General features: G+C 35.4%; 1 long non-coding RNA gene across 1 annotated transcript; it reads right to left on the bottom strand.

The window, feature by feature from the left end:
* Positions 1-918: 918 nt before the first annotated feature.
* LOC145634902 (uncharacterized) lies at positions 919-2,617 on the bottom strand. The gene is made up of 2 exons (XR_014113679.1): positions 1,118-2,617; positions 919-1,073 (listed from the first exon to the last, which is right to left on the bottom strand). It is a non-coding gene; the product is annotated as an uncharacterized LOC145634902 (long non-coding RNA).
* Positions 2,618-15,449: the final 12,832 nt, after the last annotated feature.

The raw sequence follows: 15,449 nt of genomic DNA, 5'->3' as shown, positions 1-15,449 counted from the left end.
ATATTGTTATTATGATATTCCTAGTATCATGTCTAGGGTAACTTTAATATCAAATATGCTTATTATGATTCCTGCGATGCCTTTTATTTTATTCCTAATATTTATGATTGTTAGTATCATGTTAGGGTTAAAGATTTGATTTTTATTGCTTAGTGACATGCTAGGGTTTGTTATTAATCTTGTTAGTATCATGCCTAGGATCTTGCTATTATTATTATGCTTTAATATTAACATGAACATGATTATGATTACAATTGTTATAATTTATGATGATTATGAATATTATTATTTTATTTATGATGATTATAATTTTATTGTCGTGATTATGATTATTATTATGTTGCTTGATTATATTTTATTTTTATTGCTTGATAACGCCTTTTTATGCATGTTTAAAGGGAATTTGTACTTGTAATCATGCTTAATAAGATAATTAATAATCTTGTTTAGGGTTAATGTGATTATAATTCAAGTGATCGCCAATAATAGATTTATTTATGCATTAAATTCAACCAACATAGATAAACAGGTTTAGGGTTAATCCTATTGATTGCATGTTAGTCAGAAAGCGCACATGAATACGATAAGAATAAAGTAGAGGCCTATTATTAGGGCAGGTTCAATCTCTTTTAGGTTGGATTTGTACCTTCATCCCCGAACCCTTATTTGGTTCTAGACCTTATGGAGTTGACGATCTCTTGGATCGTTAAGGGGTGTAACCTTCACCTCGTGAACGGTTTACAAGTTCCTAAAACTTGTTGGCGACTCTTTTGCTCTATCTTCTTCCCTTTTGGACGCCACCGTACTTTAGTGTATGATCACAGTGGGGTTCAAGGTAGGGGTTTAAAGCTTGAATTTATTCCCTACAGCCCTAATAATTTTTTTTAATGAAATTATCATATAACAACATTTTAAAACGAAGCCAAAAAACACAAAGTACTTTATTTAAATTGTAAATAACATGATTAATATCAAAATACAATCTTAATTATTAAAAGATCAAAATATTTAAACATAGCTATTCTTCTAGCATTTTTTGAAGCAAATTCATCAACCATATCTTCATATTTCACCTACTCCAAAAGATCATTTTTAATTGCTATCAACGTCAATCCACCTACTCCAAAAGATCATTTTCAATTGCTATCAACGTCAATCCATTAAGTCGTTCTTGTAACATGGTAGACCGCAAGTAAGATTTCAACAAATTCAATTTTGAAAAACTTCTTTCTGCAGAAGCAACTGTCACGGGAATAGTCAATAAGATCCTATAAGCAATATTAGCATTCGAAAAACAATCTACATCATTCAAAAATTTTAATATGTCGATAGCTCCCATTTATTTTGTTGGAATTAATGGAAAAATTTCTCTTAATAGCTTAAATTCCACATAGAGTTCATTTCCATCAATATAAGCAGATTGCCCATTATGTCTTAATGCTTGCTCAAAATGACTACAACATGACTTCAAAGATGCATCACCTAATGATTCTAACTTTTCAGAAGTAAACATGAAACCAAATATACTTTCATACGCTTGATATTGCTCAAATCTTTTATTAAGAGAAACAATAGCCTGATTAACAAGGATAAGAAAAAAGTTTACTCTAAAAGATTCTTCCCCTGATAACTCAACTAAAGGGGTATCTAAATTCTCATAAAATTGTTTTTTTCTTCGAATAACATGCCTTTGAGGAAATATTGGATCGATATTCAATTCGATAGCAATTTCTTTAGCATCATCCAAGGCACTATAAAATCCAATATCTTTGTACTTTTCAAAATATGAAATCTACTCCTTTATTTTTTTTCCATAGCAACATCAATAACCATATCATTTGATTGAAAAAGCTTGCTAATCATATTAATTGCAGACAATATCTCAAACCATATAATTATTGACATTAAATACTCAAAATCACCTAGCTCATTTGTTGCCAAGGATTTAGCTTCACTGCTTAGTTTAGAATCAAGATCATCGTCTGACACTTCAAGTAAAGCTTCTCTAAAATCTAACATTTGACATTTTATAGCTTTGACATTATCTATACAATTCTCCCAACGAGTGGATGACAATGATTTCGGAGTTAAGACTTTTACATTATCTTTCAAAATTTGCCATCTCTTAGTAGAATTAGAAAAAATTGTATATATGCGTTGTATAACTCCAAAAAAAACCTTAGCTTTATTACAAGAGTAAGCCATATCACACAATGTTAAATTAAGACTATGACAACCACAAGGAGTATAAAATGCTCTTGGATTTATATCTAAAAGTTTCTTTTGTACACCTTGATGTTTTCCTTTCATATTTGACCCATTGTCATATCCTTGTCCCCGTACATCAAATATGTCAAGACTAAAAAATTTCAATTCTTTTTATAAAACATCAAAAAGTCCCTGACCAATTGTATCATTCACATTTAAGAATCCTAAAATAGATTCTTCAACACTAACAGAATATTCAGAGACATCCACATATCTTATTATTAAAGACATTTGCTCTTGGTGACTAATATCAGGATTACAATCAAGTATCACAGAGAAATACTTTGCTCGTTTGATTTTTTTTAAGATTTCATTTTTAATTGCAGAAGCAAGCAAAAGTATTAACTCATTTTGGATGTTATGCCCAAGATAATTAAAGTGTAAATCATCATTTGTGATACGTCTAACATGCTCTTGGATAATCGGATCAAACTCTACTAACATTTTAATCAAGCCCAAAAAATTGCCATTGCTACTTTGATATAATTTCTCGTTAGAACCACGAAAGGCCAAACTATGTTTAGCAAGGAATTTCACAATTGAAACAATTCTTTTTAAAACATTTTTTCAGTGATCCTTTTCCTTCTCAATTAGTCTTTGAGTCGTTTTATCAATAGTTTCATTCTTTTTTAGCCTTAACGCAACTCATACCAAGTTGTTGTATTCTTAACATGTTCAATACCGGTTTCATGCTCTTTAAGTCTCTCACCTATATGTGCCCAATCACTAAAACCATCATTAGTTAATTGACCTCTACCAATTTCTTTTTTGAAAATTTTACAACAAAAACAAAATACTCTATCAAGTTCTTTCGAATAAACAAGCCAATCTCTATCACATTTCTCTCCATTAGATAAAACTCTAGTATATATAACTTAGTTGTAAAGCGTCTAGAAAATTTATCTTTAAGACCATTTACAATAGAATGGTCTCTTTTAGGGCATTTTATCACTACTAAATCAATCATTTTTTATTCAAGAGCATCCCAATTTCTTGGATCAAATATATCAAAAGAGTAATCAAATTGAGTTGGTTGCTCTTCATTATTATTACCATTTTCATCCGTATAATGCTCTTCATCATCATCCAACAAATTATTCAAATTGTCATTTTCATCCACATTATCATTTTCATGGTGTAGGGAATATTTCAAGCGTTAATCCCCTAGCTTGAACCCCACTGTGATCATACACTAAAGTACGATGGCGTCCAAAGGGAAAGAAGATAGAGCAAAAGAGTCGCCAACAAGTTTTTTAGGAACTTGTAAACGGTTCACGAGGTGAAGGTTACACCCCTTAACGATCCAAGAGATCGTCAACTCCATAAGGTCTTGAACCAAATAGGGTTCGGGGATGAAGGTACAAATCCAACCTAAAAGAGATTGAACCTGCCCTAATAATAGGCCTTTACTTTATTCTGATCGTATTCATGTGCGCTTTCTGATTAACATACAAGCAATAAGATTAACCCTAAACCTGTTTAATCTATGTTGGTTGAATTTAATGCACAAATAAAACTATTATTGGCGATCACTTGAATTATAATCATATTAACCCTAAACAAGATTATTAATTATCTTATATAAGCGTGATTACAAGTACAAATTCCCTTTAAACATGCATAAAAGGCGTGATCAAGCAATAACAATAAATATATCAAGCAACATAATAATAATCAAAACAATAATCATAATAGAAATTAAAATAATCATAATCATAATAATCATGTTAAAGCATAATAATAGCAAGATCCTAGGCATGATACTAACAAGATAAATAACAAACCCTAGCATGTCATTTAACAATAAAAATCAAAGCTTTAGCCCTAACATGATACTAACAAAAATATTAGGAAGAACATAAAAGGCATCATACTTTTAATCATACTTCATATTAAAGTTACCCTAGACATGATACTAGGAAACATAATAACAACCTAAGCATGAACTCTATATCATAACATCAATAAAAACCATTAAAGTACTTACTTTGATGCCTCGTACCTCTTTCTAATAACAAAATACACACGTTAGTAACTTCAAGGAAAATAATAATTAAAACAATTAAGTTAAATAATTGAAAGAGAGATTTGGGACCAAACCCTTAGAAATTAAACCTTTCACGTCTAGGGCGAAGCCAACTTCGAATATGGCTAGGTGTTTCTAGATCTAATGAATGCGGAATTTTGTTTGAGAAAAGCTAGTTTAGAAAAGAGAGAGAGAGAGTAAGAGAATCTTGATGAGAGTTGGTGAATGAAAACGGAGTTTTACGACGTTATTTATAAAGAAAATCAGCTAAAAAGATAAAGTATCAAAAACAGAGTTCTGGCGCACAAAAAACCGAGTTGGCGCCAACGCTGGCTATTGGCAGCAGACGCCAACATTAGCGTCAGGCGCCAAGCGTAGCGCCAGGCGTTACAGCTGGCGTTTGGCACTGATCTGGAAATTCACGCGTTTTCTTAAAATCAAATAAAAATTGCCGTACAGGAGGATAAAATCGTATCTTTCCTCAAAAATGTTTTTTGATTTTAATTAAAACTCTGAAAAGTCAACAAAAGTCAATTTATCAATGCTAATTGAATTAGAAATGAAAAGAACCTTCTAGAAGAATCTAGAAGACTAAAACCATTCCTAATTGCATTTGGAATGATAAATCTATATTAGGCCCTCCCCTAGATCATTGGGCCACATATAAGGCTCAAACCGGGTCCAGTTCAGTAAATTGACCATAACTTCCTCAATATTCATCGGAATTGGGCTTATAATGTATCGTTGGAAAGATCTTGTCAAGCCCCATCCAACTACACTACTATTGGACCCATATCATGGACCAACCAAACTGGATTGGCTGTTTTCTTAAAATAAGTTTTCAAAAACAGAGAGAAGAGAAAAGAAATTAAAATTATCCGCAACACTAAACTTTCCACAGTTTCACTTCATTCGATTATGATTCGACGTGAAAGGTAATCATCACCGGGTTTGGTTTTGGGGAGACACAAATGGGTTTCTACAGAAGCCCCCACTTTGACTGAGTTTAGAGAAACGCAAGTTTCGAAAATAAAAGTCAAAGTATCGATAGGGACGGAGAATGATTCAGAACGTTCTACGATCCTAAACCACTCTTGTAACGCCGATACCTGCAAAACTAGCGTTAGTTAAACAGATAAAAGAGTTAAGAAACGCGTATCTTGCACCGTTGAGCACACGTCTCTGAAGGTAACCGATTTGTTGCTGCTTTGCTGTTGTTTTGATGACCTCCTGCCAAGAGAATGCCATCCCGCTTGAAAACTGCTACGCTTGTAACTATTTCCAATATCCGCCTTGATAATATTCCACGTCCAAGGGAATACTATCGAAGATTGCATCGCTTGAAACAATCCTCTTCCGCTTTATGACCATCTTCCACGTCTAAGGGAACATGATCGAAGACAACTTCGTTTGAAATTACCTTCAATTGTTTGTGACAACTCTCGACAATCTATGGAACGCCATCTTGCTTTTTTGATGTTCACTCGTATCTGAATAAAGAGCTTCTTTTTTATATTCTTTTAATATGTTCACGCGCCTCTGAACAATAGAAATTCTTCTTCTTTTTTTTTTTGGATATGTCCACGCGTCTCTGAACAAAGAGCTTCTTTATTTTTTAATATGAACTTATGAATGATGTGTCCACGCGTCTCTGAACAAAGAGCTTGATAATAGGATGCCCACGCGTCTCTTGAGTAAAAGAGCTTGAAAGAAATGTCCACGCGTCTTTGAACAAAAGAGCTTCGAATGATATGTCCACGCGTCTCTGAACAAAAGAGCTTGATTAATATGCCCACACGTCTCTGGAGCAAAAGAGCTTAAAAGAAATGTCCACGCATCTCTGAACAAAAGAGCTTAAAAGAAATGTTCACGCATCTCTGAACAATAGAGCTTGAAAGAAATGTCCACGCGTCTCTGGAGCAAAAGAGCTTAAAAGAAATGTTCACGCGTCTCGAAACAATAGAGCTTTGATAATATGCCCACTCGTCTCTGGAGCAAAGAGCTTTGATGATAATATTCCGAAGAAAAATTTCCGAAGACCAACGCTTGTTGATCTCTAAAGCTCGCTTGAAATTTTCTTCCGCTATGCCAGTACGTCGGGGGTTTACTGCTTATGAACCATTATGTCCGCGGTAAGCCAATGCTTAGGCGCTTTAAGCTAAGTGAGATGATCTTTCGTCAGGTCGATCACTTATTGCGACTGTAATCAAACCGACTACTTAATCATGTCAAATTGCTTATAGGGGCTAACTGGCGCACCAAGGAACCCGAAATTGTTGTATGAGGCCGAAATCACCTTTCTGAGAGGTTTCGAGCTCTATCGCTGCTGAAATATCTCTGGCGCCAAGAATTGGCTCTGTCGCCAGACGCTGTGATCTAGCGCCAAGTGCTGAAATCTATTTCCATACGCTAGATGTTGTCGTCTGGCGCTGGAGTAGGGTCTTCCCTATTCTGCTGCACCTGTATTTATTTTTTACTATAGAACTTTTCTATTCTCTTTAATTATCTTAGGGTTGACCTAAGGTTTAACGTCGCTTGACTCATTGACTTGACATGACTCAAGGTATAAACTTGACTCACTGTGATTGACTCGAGGTTGACTCGACTCGAAGTGAAATGACACATGTGACTCATGACCCGTGTGTTCATTGTATTATGATTGTGCAACTCGAAAATGCAAAAAAGCAAAAAAATTCCGTCATTTTTGTGGAGGGTACCGACTTTCTCCCGAAAAAGAAAGACGCGAAAAAGGATCGAAGTGTTTGAAGGTGTATGTTGAATGAGCTTAGTCAAATGTTGTTTCTCACAGTACAAGGATTGTAACATCTTAGACTATCTTAGTTGACTCGATAATGAAAATATTTAGGTAACTTAGGCACGGAGGCTAAGCACTTCATACTTTGTGATGCAATGATGATTATGATTGATGTTGGACATTTTGACAAGGCATGTTTCAGTGTTATGTTAAGATTTCATGACAAAAGGGTTCCTAAGGGAAGTATATTTGGTCATGTATATGTGCAGTGTGACACTAAAGTTAGGCCGCAAGGGCTAAGTGTGTGGGAAGATATATTGAAAAGAGTCAAATGGTGGTGACTCTTAGGCTAGGTAAGCTAATGATGTAGGGATCAAGCCCCCAAGTCTAGCTCTAAGTAAATAGGGATGAGCACAGGGATCCCTTGATATGATCATGGTATATGAATGTAAATATGAATGGATTTTCATTACGGCCGCACCTCGATGTGAGGTTGCCTACGTATCCGTTAGGAATCAGGCGGAACGTAGCTCTAGCCGAACCTCGCACAAGTATGTATACCTCAAAAAGGTCTTTTTAAGGGTTATAACGTGGTTAGGCTAAAGGTTATAGAAGAAAAGGATAAAGGCTCAAGACCCTAGATAAGCCCCCAAGGTGTGCAACCTCGCTTTTGAATATTTGTATTTTTATGCTTAAGGTTTTCTACTCCTTTTTAGCTCTTTTTTTTGCTTTAGCATTTATTTCATTTTTATAAGTGTGGGCAATCTTGAACATGCGGTCTATCACTCACTTGGCATTCATGTTTCTCAGGCACGGTACCGAGCACTCGATAAGAGACGCAATCTGAGACGTGTTCATATCAAAGACATGTTCATGTCAAAGACATTGGAACACTTGTATTTATTTTTTGCTTTTGCTTATTTTTTCTATTTTAATTTTTTGAATTCACTCAAGCCTTTTTGAAATTGCATAAGTTACACACCATCCCATCCCAAGGTTAGGTAGATATGGGTTGAAAAATGAAAGGTCTATCCTTAGACGAGGCTCGAAGTGGTTTATCAAAAAGGATTGTATAATTGAAGGGTGAAAGGTAATATGATGTGGCTACAAGGGGTGCCTCAAATCATTGGTATACCTTGTGCTTAATTCGACATGGATTTTTTTATTTTTTTATTTTGCAATATAATGAAATGATTATATGTAAGAGAATAAATGCTCATTTTATTAAAAGGGAAAAAGAATTAATCTACAAAATTAATCTAAGGGAAAAGAAAAGGTTCCTATGCTAGACTTATTGGGGAAAGGGTAAATAAAGAAAAAGAAAAAAAGATGTCATGGAATCTCGTCGTTGAAGCTCGCCTCTTGTCTTGTATTGTTTGCTTTATCATCACTCGCTCTTCTTGTTAACTGGAGGTATGGGAAGCTTGTTATTATCGATCAAATGTTGGATATCCTCCTTTAGCTTCCAACAGCTCTCAGTAGCATGACCCCTACCTTGATGGTATTTGCAGCGCACATTTGGATTCCAACTAGGCACTCTCTTCTTAAGCGGGGGATCTTGAAGAGGTCCAATAGGAGTAATGAGTCCCTTGGCATGGAGTCGATCGAAGGCATCATCGTAGCTAATTCCAATAGGCGTAAAATCCCTTTTTTGTTGCTTTCTAAATCCTAAGATCTCATCAAGGTCGAAAGTACCAACACTGTTGCTAGAGTAGGTGTTTCGGAAGGAGAAGGATAGTCGTTCTTCTTCCCTTTACAGCCATTGTTGTTATTGTTACTGATCTTGGCCTTCTTGTCGCGTGGAGGAACATGAAGGAGATTTGAATCAATGAAGTCTTGAACACGATCCTTGAAGGCGAGACACTTTTCAGTAGTTTGACCGCAACCTCTATGGTATCGACAATAGGAATTTGGATCCCAATTGAGAAAACGTTTTTCAGATGGAGGGTCTTGACTGGGACCAATGGAGTGAATAAGACCTTGATCATGAAGACAGTCAAAAGCTTCATTGTAAGTTGTTCCTATTGGTGTGTATTCTTCAATGGTCCGTTTTGCCCGTGGCTTAGGAGCATTGAGTTCTTCATTAAACTCTTGGCGAGGATTTTGTTCGATGACCATCACCCGATTTGCTAATCCTTCTACCACGTTCAAGAGCATGGCAATGACATCTTGCAATTTTCGAACGTCCTCTTTTAGACTTGACGAGTCTTCCCTGGTATTATCTACGAAAAGACTTTCATCCTCCTCAATCATGGCCACTTCATCGAGAGAGGTTATATAAGCTGTCTCGATCATGGGCTCACCTACAGGTGTGATAAGAAGTGACAGATCGAAGGGTGTTTGATCTTCTTTAATGGCTAGAACTTCGAAAGTTTCATTGTTATCGATCAGATCTTGAATAGCTTCTTTGAGTTTCCAACACTCCTCAGTGTTGTGACCCTTTCCTTGGTGATATTTGCAGTGCTTATTAGGGTCCCTCTTGGGTGGCCTGGCTTCTGGAACAGGATCTTTGATAGGCCCTATGGGCATGACTAGTCCTTTGTGATGTAGCTTCTCGAAAGCTGTTTCATAACTTATGCCAAGTGGAGTGAACACCCTTTTTGATCTTTGGATTCGTGATTTAGAGGCGTTCGTGGCATGTACCTCATTAATGGGAGAGGAAGAAGAAGGATGGTCGTTCTTCTTTCCTCTCGCACTATTATCTTTCAGAAGGTCATCTTCAATGTCAATGCCTATATTATAGACAACCTTGAAAGTATTCAAGTTGTGTTGGTACTTTAAGTGCCTTGAATATTTCCCTTGGAGATTCTTGATAAACATCCTCACAGATTCTTTTTCGGTAAGAGCCTTGACCATATTAGCAGAAGTTTCCCTCCATTTATTAAAGAAAGACGTGAACCCTTCATTTTCTTTTTGTTTTAACATCTCGAGTTGTCTATGGTCTGTTTCGTCTTGGATGTTGCACTTATATCTATCTATGAAAGCGTTTGTTATCGACTCCCAAGAAGAGGTTTTCTCTTTGTCAAGGGAAAAGAACCATTGTTGACAAACGGTCTCAAGAGATAAAGAAAATATAGAGGGGAACACTTTTTTATCAATACCCTTAATACTCATTATGGTTTCAAAAGCTCTTAGATGGAAATAAGGGTTATCTGTTGCCTTGAATTTTGGGATGTCAGTGGCGTTGAACTTATGAGGAAGAAGTTCCTTGTCCAGCGAGACCCCTTGTGAACTAATGTCCTAAAATTTATAGTCACTAGATAGCTTGATCAAGCTTTCTTGCATAAGATTCATTTGTTGTTGCTTCACAGGGTCATCAATTTTGAGGGTTAAAGCCTTTAACACCTCAGTCACGTCATTCAATTGACTCCTAAGTTCATTGACCTCTTCTTGACTTGCCATTATATTTTTAGCCTTCCTCTTTTGACGAATTGGTTTATCAAAAAGTGAAACTTGAATAAAGAGGTTGTCCTTGATTAATCGCCCTTCTCTCCTCGACCAAGTACTGTGGAAAAGGAATTTGGGGATATCTATTGTTAATTATTTGACTCAAACTTTATTCAACATGCAATGGATGGAGGAAGTGAAGAAATATTGGAATAGAATGTGAAGAAAAATTATGTAGATGGAGGGATATGAAGAATTAGGAATAGAATGTACCCCTAACTTAAATGACGGAAAAAACTGACTCATGCATGAACCTAAGACATGGTCATGGTGACATATACTCAAAGTGTGTGCTAAGATTAGTGAGTGTAGGTGACATGTTGAGACTCGTGTCATGACCATGTGGCTAAACTATGTGACTAGACTCAATTAATGACTTAACAAAGTACTATTGTCAGCGAAAATTAACCGAATTAATTAGCAAACTGGTTAATTAGACACTAGGTGATGACTCGACCAATAATCCGAACTGTCGGCAAAACGACAGGACTGGCGTCGCAATGTGTAGTGTAGCGCCAGACGACAGAGCTGTCGCAAGGCGCCACACCCCACAGAGTGGCACTACAGCTCATCTTTTGGCGCCAATGTTGGAGCTTCAATCTGAGACTATTTTCGGTGTTATTAATCAACAAAGGTATGCCTAAAGTCGTACTAGGTCAATTTTGATTAAAAAATTAGACTTTATTTACTCAAATTAATTAATCAATTAATTAATTAGGCAAAGTTCATTAAGTCATTAATTTATTAAATCTCAACACAAGTCAAACAAACGGTTAAGAAATCATAGTATATGCACAACAAATAATGCACAATTAGTCAAGTAGGCACAATATGATGCAATGAGTTTGCAACCTAACCATGGCTCTAGTTCTCTAAAGTTCGGGATATGGTTTAGTCAATAGAGTGTCCATGGTTAATTTTCCTGATGCACCGCGTTGAAGCCTAACCGTGAAGGGTTGGCGCGAGTGGATGGGACACCGTGAGTTTTAGAAAAACTCGCTTCCATTGTTTGGTGAATTCAACATTCTAGGATGTACCCTTTGTTGCTCAGAGCGTTCAATCAGGTAGATGGAGCATGAATTCCCAAAGGGTTATGTCCATATGTACAACACATATGGGTTTCAGAAAAGTGAGAAAAAAATTCAATCATGAAGTAGGATCGAGCAAACAATGCAAAAAACTGGTCGAAATTAGAACGCATATTTCTGGCTCGGTATTGGAAGAATTTGGCGTCAGCAATCGGAGATTAGCGCTAGGTTTTAGCTGTAGCGCCTGGCGAAAAGCCTGTCGTCTGGCGCTACAGTTAAATGTTTGGCGCCAATACTCTGGTCGCTGACGCTAATTCCTACATGCCTCAACAGCTTTCTGCGCTCGATAACATTTTCCAGTTTTGCAGTGTTATTTCGGTCCTAGTTGTGAAAGATATTTATCAAATTTCCTACGTGTAAAATCCTATGTTTTAACTCATTACGGATGGTCTTTCCAATGAGATCTTTTTTATGCATATGACAATAATGTTAATCAAAATTACGCACATGAAATACTTAGAACGTTTCGAGTCTCATCCACTCATTCTAAATCATTGCCGAAACAAATTCAGGAATTAAAATAGAAATCCTCCCCAGTGGAGTCGCCAAAAACTGTAGGGAATATTTCAAGCGTTAATCCCCTAGCTTGAACCCCACTGTGATCATACACTAAAGTACGGTGGCGTCCAAAGGGAAAGAAGATAGAGCAAAAGAGTCGCCAACAAGTTTTTTAGGAACTTGTAAACCGTTCACGAGGTGTACCCCTTAACGATCCAAGAGATCGTCAACTCCATAAGGTCTTGAACCAAATAGGGTTCGGGGATGAAGGTACAAATCCAACCTAAAAGAGATTGAACCTGCCTTAATAATAGTCCTCTACTTTATTTTGATCGTATTTATGTGTGCTTTCTGATTAACATACAAGCAATAAGATTAACCCTAAACCTGTTTAATCTATGTTGGTTGAATTTAATGCACAAATAAAACTATTATTGGCGATCACTTGAATTATAATCATATTAACCCTAAACAAGATTATTAATTATCTTATATAAGCGTGATTACAAGTACAAATTCCCTTTAAACATGCATAAAAGGCGTGATCAAGCAATAACAATAAATATATCAAGCAACATAATAATAATTAAAACAATAATCATAATAGAAATTATAATAATCATAATCATAATAATCATGTTAAAGCATAATAATAGCAAGATCCTGGCATGATTCTAACAAGATTAATAACAAACCCTAGCATGTCACTAAACAATAAAAATTAAAGCTTTAGCCCTAACATGATACTAACAAAAATATTAGGAAGAACATAAAAGGCATCATACTTTTAATCATACTTGATATTAAAGTTACCCTAGACATGATATTAGGAATCATAATAACAACCTAAGCATGAACTCTATATCATAACATCAATAAAAGCCATTAAAGTACTTACTTTGATGCCTCGTACCTCTTTCTAATAACAAAATACACACGTTAGTAACTTCAAGGAAAATAGTAATTAAAACAATTAAATTAAATAATTGAAAGAGAGATTTGGGACCAAACCCTTAGAAATTAAACCTTTCACGTCTAGGGCGAAGGCAACTTCGAATATGGCTAGGTGTTTCTAGATCTAATGAATGCGGAATTTTGTTTGAGAAAAGCTATTTTAGAAGAGAGAGAGAGAAAGAGAGAGAGTAAGAGAATCTTGATGAGAGTTGGTGAATGAAAATGGAGTTTTTACGACGTTATTTATAAAGAAAATCAGCCAAAAAGATAAAATATCAAAAACAGAGTTCTGGCGCACAAAAAGCTAAGTTGGCGCCAACGCTGGCTATTGGTGCCAGACGCGAACATTAGCGCCAGGCGCTATAGCTGGCGTTTGGCGCTGATATGGAAATTCGCGCGTTTTCTTAAAATCAGATAAAAATTGTCGTACAGGAGGATAAAATCGTATCTTTCCTCAAAAAATGTTCTTTGATTTTAATTAAAACTCTGAAAAGTCATCAAAAGTCAATTTATCAATGTTAATTGAATTAGGAATGAAAAGAACCTTCTAGAAGACTAAAACCATTCCTAATTGCATTAGGAATGATAAATCTTTTTTAGGCCCTCCCCTAGATCATTGGGCCGCATATAAGGCTCAAACCGGGCCCAGTTCAGTAAATTGGCCATAACTTCCTCAATATTCATCGAAATTGGGCTTATAATGTATCGTTGGAAAGATCTTGTCAAGCCCCATCCAACTACATTACTATTGGACCCATATCATGGACCAACCAAACTGGATTAGCTGTTTTCTTAAAATAAGTTTTCAAAAACAGAGAGAAGAGAAAAGAAATCAAAACTATCCGCAACACTATACTTTCCACACTTTCACTTCATTCGATTATGATTCGACGTGAAAGGTACTCATCACCGGGTTTGGTTTTGGGGAGACACAAATGGGTGTCTACACATGGGCACATCAAAATCAACACTATTAAGATTCTCATTAAGAATCACATTTTCAAGAATTTCAGCATTAACATCATCAACATTATCAGGAAATTCTGCATTAAAATCATCAACATCTTGATTTTCAACAGAAATTTGTGGTTCTTTTATTAGAAATTTGTGAAGGGCTCCTCTTTGATATTGAGTTAACTCTTCAATTTGTTTCTTTTCCATACGTTTATCATGACCAGAGACATACTTTCTCTTAGGAGGCATAATTAAAATCTAAAAATAAAACTTTAACAATGCTTACTAAATACTAATTAAACAAACATTCAAACAATTTAACAAACAATCAAACAACTCGCCCAAAAAACACAATAAATTATACAATTAATTTAATAATTTAAATTGCAAAAGGATAGAAACAACCTGTCATAATCCACTTGCCATTGACTTTTTTTTAATTCATCAAATGCTACAAGTCTTCAAGGACAGCAACTCGGCAAACTCACATAGCCGCAAGGCCACAAGTAAAACAGGATTGCCGATTTCTTGATTTGCCGCAACCAATTCCCTTGGATCTAATCTTCTTGTTAACCTCTTATACTCAATGAATTATTTTTACTATGGTATGTGATTCTTAATTGAATTTTTTTTTAATAGCTAAATGTAATTTGAGTACGAATGTATGAACACAGGTTATTGAAAAAGATAGATTATTGAAATGAAATTTATAAGGGATAAAAAATTTAATCGTTTGATAAACGAAGATTAAGGGGTTTAATTGTGCAATTCAATATTTGAGAAAAAATTCTTCATACTACCCGTTGGAAAATTCTTGATGAACGAAAATTAAGGGTTTGAATTGATTGAAGACAAAATGTTAAATTTGGAAAATTAAAAATTTGGGGGTAAAACAATAAAATTAAATGAAAAAATAGGAAGGATTCAAAGAATCAAAGAAAGGAAGTTAAAGAAAATTTCAGAAATTTTGGGAAGTTGGGGCTATCTTGATGGAGCAATTTACGAAGGAAAGAGATGATGAATCTAGACAAATGGAGTAAATGGAGCTTTTTCTTTCACGTGAGTATTGCTGACTTTTTCTTCTTCTTTTTTTTTTAACTTAAGGCTTGGACTCCGCAAATATGGGCCCTCCGAATTTGGGGGCCTTGTGCTAAGGGCATGTTTGCATAGGTCCTTAGCCAGCCTTGATCTTACTTGACCTATTCTTTACTGTAGGATTCATGAAGAATTCTTCCCAAGTTTTTTCAATTTCTATTTCATTAGGATTTACCTTTATAGGACCAATTTTCTTCTTAGGACCTTCTCCTTGCTCATAATTCTTAGCATCTACTATTTGTTTCTTGAAAGATGAATCTATATTGTTAACCAACTTATGGACTACCTTCCATCTTAACTATATATGCCGAGTTCCTTTATGCATGTTTATTCCAAGAGTTAATAACTTGATCACTAAAAAATT

This window comes from Chenopodium album, chromosome 6, assembly GCF_948465745.1.
Source record: "Chenopodium album chromosome 6, dcCheAlbu1.1, whole genome shotgun sequence".
Lineage (NCBI taxonomy): Eukaryota > Viridiplantae > Streptophyta > Magnoliopsida > Caryophyllales > Amaranthaceae > Chenopodium > Chenopodium album.
Note: the sequence above shows the minus strand (reverse complement) of the source record. Positions and strands in the feature narration are given on the sequence as shown.